General features: G+C 32.5%; 1 pseudogene; it reads left to right on the top strand.

Moving 5' to 3' along the window:
- The first annotated feature begins 6,465 nt into the window (after positions 1–6,465).
- On the top strand, positions 6,466–11,710 carry LOC148193462 (mechanosensitive ion channel protein 10-like; annotated as a pseudogene).
- The last annotated feature ends 770 nt before the right edge of the window (positions 11,711–12,480 follow it).

Here is a 12,480-nt window from a genome sequence, read left to right as displayed (position 1 = left end):
GATCAAAATTAATATACTAAAAAAAACCTATTAAAATATTATAAATAAGACAACATTCATAACTAGTGGCAGAACCAGTAAAATCCAAGCACTTGTCGTTAGTGAAATTCACGTGTCAAGAGGGAGGCTCGACACTCAGATGACGAACGTCAGGTGTCCAGCGAAGGGGATCCGGGAATGAGTCAGTGGAAAACAGGTGTCGACAGATGAGGGGACGTCCGTTTTGAAGTGTGAAGCAAATCTTGGATTTTCAGAAAATCTACCACACTCTCTGCATGCACCCTCTTTTTAGATTTCTGAAGAATCCCATTCTCTCCTCCTTCTCTCTACATCCTCTTCATCTTCTCTTTGAGAAAACACTCACTTTCTTTCCTCAGATCACTATTCCGGCACCGTAGAAGCACTTCCGGCGTCAAGAGCTTCCAGATAAACCGTTCGGTTTGTGAAGTTGGGCTGGTAAGTCTTTCTCTTCACTCTGTCGTTCGTTTTCCTAAACATGCAAACCCAGTTCTGGGTTCGTGTGTTGATCACCATTCTTAAAATGAGTGGTTCTGATAGTGTCGGGTTGTCACTTGGTGTAGTTTGAATTGTCGAGCGTTGGCGGTAGAAGAATCTGTAGTGGTGAAATTGTATTTCTGCATCTGGAACGTACGTTCACGCTCAGAGGTAAGGGAAGCTTATTTAATTTAATTTGTATGTTGTTGTACTGTATGAATGTTCGTTAGTTGACTGAATGATTTTGATGCATGATGGTTGATATGATTGGATTGAATGAACGTTTGTTTATTTAATGAGTGAAAATGAAATATGGCTGAGTTATGTTATAATGTATGAAATATATGAAACTTATATGATATGAATTGTATGAAGTATGAAAGTCGATTATAATATGAATGTATAAAGTTATGAAACTATAGGTTTAGAAATGAGACAGATATAAATAAATTCTGAATATGAAATTTCTCATATGAAAGTGTACGTTCGTTATTGAACGGTCATTGACCGTTCGGTTCTTCTGGTAAACATAGTTGAAATGGGATTCTTTTATTTGGAGAGAATCCTAGTTGAGAACGAGCGTCCTCGTGTGGTAAAACTATGCTTAAGCGTTCGACCAAGCACAGTTGTATCTGGGTATCATGTGATAAACTAATTTTTTTATATATGTAATGGTATATTTTTGTTGTTCGTAAACACTACTTCGATAGTATCTTATTATATTTATTAAGCCCTTTTATTATAAGTTTATTAGTGTTCGGTCTTATACCAAGCGCTCGTACTGAGTAGTGCTTGGTCTTACACCAAGCGCTCGTGCTCGTTTCTTATATAATCTATCTTGATGAAACATAGCGTTCGTCTAACTACAATAGAATTTTCTTCTTTACCGTGCTCGGTCATTGACTGACATTCGGATTTCTTGATGTAAATTCAAATAAGCTAAATATTCTTAAGCGTTCGGTTTCTTCAGGTGAATCCTTCTAAGTATTCTTCTCTGAAAGTCTTGAAGTGTATACGTCCATTTGGTTCCGGCTTAGAGCTTTAGTATTTGGCCTAGCTCTTTCTGCGTTCGGTTAGAACTCTCAAGGGTCAGTTCATCTGATTGACTCACTTTGTAAGTAACGTCCGTTCTAGTCATTCTTGCGATATGCAGTTGACCTCGGTTTCCTTCGTAATCCGATAGTAACCCTCTCGGTCTTATTCTATTCTGGAACTGGAGACCTCTTTGTCTCGTTCCAAGTGTTTGTCCTCGTTCTGAGTGAGGATTGAACGTTCCGTATCTGGTGTCTTTATAAATCTTTGAACAAAGAGGAAACTGAAATGATTGATAATGAAATATGAAACTAAGATGATTGATAATGGAAGATGAGTAGAATATGATATGAATGAAATATGTTGGAATTATGAACGAGCGTTCCGGGGAGGAACGACTCATATTTGAATATTGAATTTGTAAAGTATGACTGTGGGAAGCTAATGCTGGCGGTTCATCCTGATGATCCGTGAGTACTCGTCCTCATGTAGAGGAGGGTAGGTCATGTATGGGAACGACAGGAGGTTCTAGTCCTTAGGGGTACTTTGGACAAATAGGACTAACCTCGGGTGGCAGCTGATGAGAGTATTCCAGTTACTACATCACTCGGGTGCACGAACGTCTGTAGCTACACATATTTCGTACAGTCCGGACAGTTAGTCTAGTGATAGGCTTTGTATGATATGTACGTTGAAATTTATTTGGTATTGAATTATTTGAAATGTATGTTTATGCATGAATTAAATTATATAAGCTTACCCTGCGTTTCCTGTCGTGTCTGGTTTTGTACGTCCGTCCTTGTCATTGCAATGATCATCCGTGTGGATGTGAGCAGAAGGAGACGAGCTGCTGGAAGAGGCGCTGGAAGAAGAAAATTTGGAAGAAATCGAAGTCAAGACCGAAGAGTAGGACGTTCGGTCAATAGTCTAGTTATAGTAAGGTGGTCGTTCGATCACCTTCCCTTTTGTTAAGAATGACCGTTCGGTATTTTCTTTTGTAAACCGTTTGGTCAGGTTTGCTTATCTTGTACGGTTTAAATTTGTAACTCTTTCTGTAAGGTCGTTCGGCCATGAGCGTACACTCGACTCTAGTGTATGACTGATCTGGATTATTATTAATGTGATTATTCTATTATATAACTTATTGCTGTATTTTTGGATGTTACAACTAGTATATTATTATATTTATTACACAATTATTAATTTATGTATTTGTACACACTTTATCTCCTCTTGATACGGATGATCTAAAAGTTACATCTTAATAATTATTGTAAAAACTAAATTAGGTAAATGAATAAAAATAAATACAAAAAACACACAAGTGTAAGAGTATAAAGATTAAATGTTAATCTTATAATACTACTTGTACCTTGTAAAAACATTTACTTTATCACATAACTAATACATGAAAATATTACGAAATTACTACCGTGTTTCATTTTATAATAATTCCCTTTAAACTGAAATAATATATTAATATAAAATGTTTATTTTTGAATAGAAAAATGCATGTTTGATTTGCAAATACTTTATACCTCAGTGGATATCCCCACTAAGGTGTTTTGATGATCGTGTACCGTTAGCAAACACTTCCTTGATAGAAAGATGGAGCACGTTCGTTTTTAGCTTGTAGCTATATTGGCTTAGTATTTAGTATTATTATTTTGTTGAAATTGTGTACCTTTTCTAACCATAATTGATGTGCTTAAACCTTAAATAACTATAGTCGATGATGGAGCACTTTCCGACCTCGTACAGCTGTTTGTTTGGAGGTCGATACCATAATCTATATATATGTGCATTTTTAATGCTTGACATGTTGGTGCAATACATCTTTAAATTGATTATGTGATGGAAAGAAAGGTTATTTCTTTTAATCATGATGTTCTTTTCATGCGCATGACCACCCTTTACCGTCCACTCATATTTTATGTATATTATAAATTTTTACATATTTTTTATATTAAAAAATAAACTTATTAAGTTTAATTTAATCTTACAAATTTAATTAATAAAATAAAATTTACACTTATTTATTTACTAAATTGTTTTTATGTAAGATATCTAACATATTATTAAAAAATAAAAAATATCCTCAATACATAAATACATCTTCAAGGGATAACTCAATTAAATCATAATAAATAAGAAATTATGTCATAATTTTAGTGAATAAATAATTAAAATGAAGTTCTTCTAATTAATATACTATTCACCAATAAAATTATGAAAGTAAGTCCAAGTAAATTTAATACCATAAGTTTTGAAAACACTCTTAATCTTCCCTCAGAAATAATGATTATTTAAATTATTTACTTTGTGTACTGTACATGTCGTGTGAAAACTTCAAGAATATAAAATAAAGAAGGAAGGTTTGAATATATTTTAACTTAAAGAAAAGGTGGGAAAATATTATCATACACGATACAATAGAAAGGAATATATAAATAAAAACAAACATGAGTTAATGAAAGTTTTTTCTTAACGTTTAATAAATATATTAATGAAATTCTTATAATTATTTTTTTAGTTTTGAATTAATAATGATAAGTATTCAAATTATTAAAACCCCAAATTTTGATTACTACTATATTAGCCTTTCAAATTCTTAAAGATATACAATACTAAAAGTAATTTTTTTATTCTCAATTTATGAAAACAAATTCGTTATACTAATTTACATTTATTTACAAAGTATTTAGTTGACCTGTTTTAAATTATAAATAATTGAAAAAATAATTTCTTAAAAAACATATAAATACCACATGCGACAACTATAAGATTTATTCAATCTAAGAGAAGTCCTTGGAAAAATAGAAAGAAAAAAAAATCTGTAAATAAATTTTTACAATAAATTCTCTTAATTTAATGTTTTAGAAAAAGTGGACACAGTGTTTTTGTGCTTACGAGCCAAAGTTTTTATACAAAAATATTGAAATATGTATTTTATTTAATATAAATTATTTTCTGTTGTAAAAATAAAACTTCTTATCCATAAAAAAACCAGTCAAAAATACCAAAAGTAAGAGAAATTGACTCCCTTACTAATGGAATAACCCATTATATGACTTCTTTAGTCAATAACTTTATTAGAGTAAAAATATAAACTATTGTATGAAGCTTTTCTAGAACAATTTTCATTAGAAATAATTTTGTAAGATTTGACTTCAAACTTCTGAAAGATTTAGCTAATTTTAAATATGTAAAATATTCGTATATATTTAGAAATATCTAACTCAATAATTACATCTTATCATAAATGATTCAAGAATAAGGAAAGTTACACAATATATAAACATTCTGAAAATTTAAAGATATTAGTTTCAGTAAAAATGAATTTTACAAATACTAAAATTTATTTGATCAAACATTTAGATATGACTACTTCATAATAAAACCACGTGCCTAAAAGTATCACTACTCCAAATGTTTGGTAGTTGACTTTAGCAACATAGCTAAGAATTTAGGCAAGTTGCATTTCAAGAAAGTGATCGTTCGCCAAGTGCGCACGCGTTGTCACGCTAGAAAAGTGAGAAACCTCCGTAGCCACTGGCAAACTTTCAAGCTAGCCTACACAAATTCAATTCTTATAAATCTAATATATATCTTCTTCTTTTTGTCTATTTCTTCCCTTCTTCTCTATTATTTCAATGGATGTTTTCTGCTTCTAATTTTTTCTCTTATCTTTAATCTCCAATATACTTGTTGGGTTATCCAAAGAAACATTTGATTTGATAACATTCATAAATCTATTACTTTTAAATTTTGAGTTGAAAGTGTTGTAATATTTTAAGAAAATGATTCAGTTCAAAATATTTATCAACACCTTCTTTGTTGATATCTTATTAGTGTCTAATTTTGTCTATTTCTCTCTTAAAAACACAATAATGATATACTAGAGCTTGAAAATTGATAAACGTATACCTCCATGATGAGAACATCTATATTCTACATTTTCACACGTTGGTTAAACTATAGTGTAATGTTTTGTAAAATTGTTAGTTAACTTCGTATCTAATTCAATATGTCAATTGTAATACATATAAACATTAAAAGGTCTTCTGAAATCTATTGATGAGTCCATGATTCCTTATGAAGTTAGAAGACTCTTCTTAGAAGAATCACTAGTAGCATGACTAAAAGGATAGTCTTTTTCTCATCCATTGCTTTGAGTTTGTTTATCATTTCTCTTTGTCTTTAGCATTTAACCTTGTATGTTTATTTTGCAGGTTTGTTAATGGCACTTCCTCTTTTGAGGGTGTTACTTGTCTAGAAGAATGAAGGGTTTAAGAGGAGCTTAACCTAAGGAGTGTTCTGACCATACCTTTTCTTTCGGAGTCCCTATGAAGTGGACTTTCACTTCTAGGTAACATTTTTATCTTTTAGATTTTCTTAATCCAATCAAACACTAACATCTTCTCTTCTAAAAATCAACATGATGAACTCTTATCACCTATAATGATTATAAATATTGTCATAACATGAAAAAATCAATTATGTTATGATTGAGAAACATGACATCCTACAATTTTTTTTAAGACTACAGCACTTTAGTTAAATGAGTGGAATGTTTTGATTAAATTAATACAAATTGGTTAAATTTTAATTAAGTTGATGTACACGGTTTTAATGTAGTGGTGCAAACTATCGATGCTCCTATAGAGGCTACATGGGTCATTTAAAGTGATTAGGGAGACCGTGTATTGACTTTCATGATATGAAACAACAAAAATAATGGAAGCATGAAAGTCATAGCTTTGATAATAAAACCTATTAAATTAAATTTGAAAAATTGCATTTATATAAATCATATTTGACCCTATCAAATTTAGATAAGACGAGTGTATAAGCTTGTATATAAGTTTGGATTGGAGTCTCTCTTTCATGTCCATTTAACAAGAGAGTTTTGGCCACCACATAGCCTTATTCTAAAAAATGGAGAAATCAAGGTCTTCAGACCAAGTCGTTTCTCTTCATCGACCAACATAATCCTAAACCATCATCCATGGAAGCAGAAAATCATCAAGAAAAACCCAGACACCCCATAAAAGTAAAAACCCTTAACCGTCTCAACTTCTCAAAACCCAAATCCCGAATCCAAGAGTACAACTATGTTCCCCGGAACAAGCTTGCAGCCTCTAAAGAAGAAGAAGATGACATTATCCAACCCACCTACAAGCTCACTTCCAACGAAGAAGACGACGACGAAGATGACTGGAAATGGGACAAGGAAGAGATGGAAGAGGATGGCTCAGAGCATAGCACAAAATTGCACCAGAAGAAGAAGTTCAGAGTCAAGTGGAGGCTCTTGATGGAGTGGGCTTTGTTCCTCAATATATTGTCATCCTTGGTGTGTTCTTTGACCATATCTTCCATAACCAACATGCACGTACTGGGATTGGAGATTTGGAGGTGGTGTGTCATGGCAATGGTTACATTCAGTGGTCGTCTGGTTTCAGGTATATAAATATATTGACTTTAGGGTTTCAAAAACATTTCTACAGATAATTTAACTGGAGCTAACAAAAACTCATTTCAATGCAACAATTTATAATACAAACAGGGTGGCTAGTTGGTGTGATAGTGTTCTTCCTTGAACGAAACTTCATGCTAAGGGATAAGGTGCTGTACTTCATCTACGGGCTTAGGAAGAGCATAAGAAACTGTTTGTGGCTAGGCCTTGTGTTACTCTCCTACTGGAGCCTGGTATTCGACGATGTCCAGAAGAAGAACCACAAGTTTCTGAACAAGATGTTTCAGGCGTTGGTGGCAGTTCTGGTGGGCGCAACCATTTGGCTGGTGAAGATCGTGCTGGTGAAGATGCTGGCTTCTTCGTTCCACGTGACCACGTACTTTGACAGAATGAAGGAGAGTGTTTTCCACCACTACATTTTGGATACTTTGTCGGGTCCGCCGATGCAAGACGCGGAGGAGATATTGCGGCAGCACCACCTGACGGGGTCGAAGTCGATGCCTGCGAGGATGAAGATGAAGGAGGCGAAGAACTTGTACAAGTCGAAGAGATTTGGGTCGAGGAAGATCGACATGGAGAAGCTGAGAGAGCTCAGCATGGAGAGCCCTTCGTCTGCATGGAGTGTGAAGAGACTTGTTAACTATGTCAGATCTTCTGGCTTGTCCACCATTTCCAGAACTGTGGATGATTTTGGCAATGCCGAGTCTGAGATCAATAGTGAGTGGGAAGCTAGAAACTGTGCTCAGAGGATTTTCAAGAACGTTGCCAAGCCTGATGCCAAGTAAGTGCATATTCTGATTTTTTTCTTTTTGTTTTTGGATATGTGTGTTATTTTCCTTCTTGAAGTATGTAATCTTTCTTTTTACTGGTTTAGGTTTTGAATCTATTTATCACAAAAGTTGGTGTTTTTGTTTACAGATATTAGGTATAGTGCTTTTTTAGGATTAACATGAAACAGAAAAGATTAAGTTGATATGAGATTTTCACTTACATATATCTGACTATTAACAATGTCTATTTATAATTCATACATATCAAAGTTTGTTTACTATTCCTCATTCGATTGTAGGCCATGTGTATGCAAAAAATATGGGTTAATAAACGTGAAAAGGAATTAGTCTCCAACAGTTTATATTATAGGAACTCGGAAGAAAAGTTGCTGATATAACTTTAAGATCATGAGAAAATGCTTTGAAACCATTATTGGAATTTTGATAGCGATGTGGATAGACACCATTTTTGAAACTCAAACTTTGTGGGTCGTTTTTTTTTTAATGTTAATGCAAGACTTTTAATTTATATTGAATTCCTAATATTTTATATTAGTTTTTTTAGATCAACAAAATAAAATATATACAAATGTAGAAATACATGACGTATTCTAACTTATATACAAAATTAAAAATTAAATAATTTTAAAATCCAAGTATAAATTAAATTTTACTTTAGCAAAAATAATAAAATTAAATAACACAATGAATTTTTTTGTCGTAAAAGGCATCACTGTTTTCATTTAAAAGGACCTCCTAGAATGAGAAACTTAGGTGACACAAAATTTCTAAAGCCACTGAAAGTGGAAAACATTAGTGACTAAGGTACTTTTATAGAAAAGGCTGTGCACTTGAGCCTTACAGATAAAGAAGTAATAAGAAGAGAGTGGGTGAGATTTGGACCATCGAGGGCATTTGAAGTGCACATTTTATAATTTGATTTTGTTTTTGTGGTGCATACTATCAGGTCTTAAAATATAGTAGAACACTAAGGTGTACATTTTGTCGTTCATTTCGTACTCATCGTCAGTGGTCCATTAGTGTTGTGTTTCACTGCTTCTTTCATCGATCAATTTCCGTAATTGGTGCTCAGTGCCAATGCGTCATCATGCAGCAAGAGAAAAATACACCCACGCAATTTTTATTCCTTTTCTCTCTAATTTACGTTTTTTTAACGTATTTTACCTGTAGATTTTCCTTCCCCTCCTTTGTAGCTGATACTCCTTTCATCAGTATTTTGATTATGTTTTCTTCGTCCAATGTAGCTGATCCTTGACAGAGAACCTACAAAACAAAATCATTCTGAAGTTAACGATATTTACAAAAACAATGAATATTACAATTATTAGATCAGATTTCATACTTTCCAAAATAGTATCTTTAGATTCCGTGTATCCTAATTTAAGGTTTTTTAATTAAAGACAGTATTACTTATGTTGGGTACCGATGTCACACGTCATGTTATGCATTGCTGACTGCACATTTAGCTCCCAGACTTGAGGTATTTTAACCCAAAGTCTTATTTTGCAAGACAAAGTTGCTGTGTTGCTATATACATCATAAAAATACATATTTTAAATAAAAACCAAATATTTGATATATAATAGACACATAAAAGTATTTACTTTTTCCCTCTACCCCAGTGTGTCTGCTGCAGAACAGTGGTGTGTCAGATCCATTATTTTGCAGCAGCAAAAGATGGTTCTGTTATGATCTGGTGCAAAATATTCTAAAGGAAAATGTTATTTGGACAACAAAAGTTTGACACAATTTTGACAACGGCGACGTGGCAGCTGTGCATTGGCTCAGTGAATTGAAAACAAACCAGAAAAAACCCAAAATACCCCTCATCCCGGTTCACTGAGCCAATGCACAGCTGCCACGTCGCCGTTGTCAAAATTGTGTCAAACTTTTGTTGTCCAAATAACATTTTCCTATTCTAAATGTAGTGCGCAAGCAAAGCACTATTGATGGATTGTCCCACCAAGACCAGGTGTTTTGGATGGCTTGGTCGGTCTATTTTTCTTTAAGAATAAACTATTTCTTTTTAAGTTCCTAATTTTACCTCATTTATCTTGTGTTTTGATTCAACTACTTGAGACAAATCATTGTGCTAGTGCTTGACTTTTTTAATAAGCAATTAACATCTGAAAATTTAATTAGCACCAAGTACATATATTAACAATGAATTAAAATATGGTAATTTGGAATTTATTGAAGGTATATTGAAGAAGATGATCTGATGAGATTTTTGAAGAGGGTTGAGATACACACCATATTTCCACTCTTTGAAGGTGCTCTTGAAACAGGACAGATAAGCAGGTCTTCATTCAGAAATTGGGTGGTAAGTTTTTACTGTAAAATAATTTTTGTAGTTAATAGAACTTTTCTAGTTGATTTTTATTTCTTTTAGTTTTTAAAAATGCTACTTGGTAAGCAAACTATTTTTTAATATATTTAAAACAACTTTTTAATATATTTAAATAGTGCTTTTATGAACATAAAACATGTTGTGTTGTGAAAAGTGTTTACCCTAACTTTTCTTTTCTTCATACAGAAAATCTATAGGTTTAAAAGAGTAAATTTGGGTTAGACACACAGTAAGCATTTTGTTATCAGTTAAGCACCTTAATTTACAACAGACGTGTCTGTCTGCAAGTGAAAAGAATAAAAAAGTGTGAATGTGTGGATCTTTTTCTAATTGTATAAAATTTGTATGTATAAACGATTTATTTGATCAGATTCGAGCATATTATGAACGAAAAGCCCTAGCACAGTCACTGAATGATACGAAAACAGCAGTGCAACAGCTTCACAAAATAGCAAGTGCAATTGTCAGTGTGATAATAATCATTGTGATGCTTTTGCTGATGGAGGTGGCCACTCTCAAGATTATATTGTTCTGCATAACACAAACAGTTCTCATAGGTGTTGCCTTCCAAGGTACCTGCAAGACTGTGCTGGAAGCCATAATCTTTGTCTTTGTCATGCACCCTTTTGATATTGGAGACCGATGCGTCATTGATGGAGTTCATGTAATTTCACAACCTTTTTTTCTGATATATATGCAAACAAATTTACTTTATTTGATTGTGAACTTCAATTTTGTGCTTACTTTCACTGACAGATGATCGTAGAAGAGATGAATATCTTGACAACAGTGTTTCTTCGATATGACAACGAGAAAATTTACTACCCTAATGCAGTTTTGCTCTCTAAGCCAATAAGCAACTTCTATAGGAGTCCAGATATGAGTGATGCAATTGATTTCACCATCGATGTTTCAACTTCCATGGAGACCATCCTTGCCCTCAAGAAATCAATACAGATGTAAGTTCTTCAACCATAGATGAGTTTATTGCTTAACATTAAGCACCTTTTCATTTTGTTAATATCTGACATGAGTGATTATGATTTTAGGTACATTGAGAGCAAACCCAAGTATTGGAATCCAAAATACAGTTTGGTAGCCAAAGGAATAGAGAATGTGGACAAGCTAAAGTTTGCGCTATGTGTGCAACACACTATCAACCATCAGAACTATGGTGAGAGAAACGTTAGGATAACTGAGCTTCTGTTGGAACTGAAGAGGATCTTTGAGATCCATGGTGTGAAGTATCATCTTCTTCCTCAGGAGATTCAGATCACCCATATGAATATTGAACATGGCAAAGTTCTGTTTCAATCATGAACGACATTCCATCGTTATGCATTTACCATGTATTACTACCCCACCAATATCACTTGTTAATTACTTATTTGCTTTCAAACATCAATTCTACTATATGCTCTAATTGCACTATGTTATAGAATGGAGTTGTCGTAGTGTGCACGGTTAATTTATGAATAAAAAATACCATATATTTTTTAATGGTAGGACATTTCTGTTTGTATTTTTTTTTTGGCATGCATTATTGGAATAACTCTTCAATAAACATACTCATTTGCTATTTAGTGTATTTTTTTATAGTGTTAAATAAGTTTATAATTTCTAAAACGTAAAATTAAAATTTCTCACCCTTTTAAACTTTGATATATTTTTGTTTTCAAACTTTAAATAAATGGAGGTCTTCTTATTAATCTAATAATGTTGTTGTTTTTTTCAAGTGATAAACACGTTCTAGACTAACATTTGAACTAAAATGTATCAAAGTATGTAAATATCTCAAATTGTAACACGAAACGTCAATTGACACATAAAAAAAATATTAACACAATTGGGTTAAAAAAACTATATCTATTCTTTTTAAATTTTGAAAATCAAAATGTACCCAAATTTGGGAAGAAATGGAATTATGTGACAAAATTTAGAAATTAAAAATATATTTAACCCTTTTATACAATACATTTAAACTGGAATATGTCAAACTGTGTAAATAACTCAATGTCAACTTGAAGCACTAGTTTACATGTAAATTTTTTTTAATATAATTGGGTTAAAAGAAGTATATTTATTTATTTTTAAAATTTGAAGACCAAAACATATACAAATTTAGGAAGAATTACAATTTTGTGTGAAATTTTAGGAATTTAGAATATATTTAACCAATTTATACAAGACATTTGAACTAGAACATGTCAAATTGTATGAATAACTCAAATTCTAACTTAAACTTAAAATACCTTTTGACATCACTAGTGCAAAATCAGGATTCTAACGCGGCTTATACGCTTCGGTTTTCACACAACCGAAGCATAAGAAAACGC

The sequence above is a fragment of the Vigna umbellata genome, chromosome 9 (assembly GCF_029865625.1).
Source record: "Vigna umbellata cultivar VRB3 chromosome 9, Vumbellata_1.0, whole genome shotgun sequence".
NCBI classification, from domain to species: Eukaryota; Viridiplantae; Streptophyta; class Magnoliopsida; order Fabales; family Fabaceae; genus Vigna; species Vigna umbellata.
Note: the sequence above shows the minus strand (reverse complement) of the source record. Positions and strands in the feature narration are given on the sequence as shown.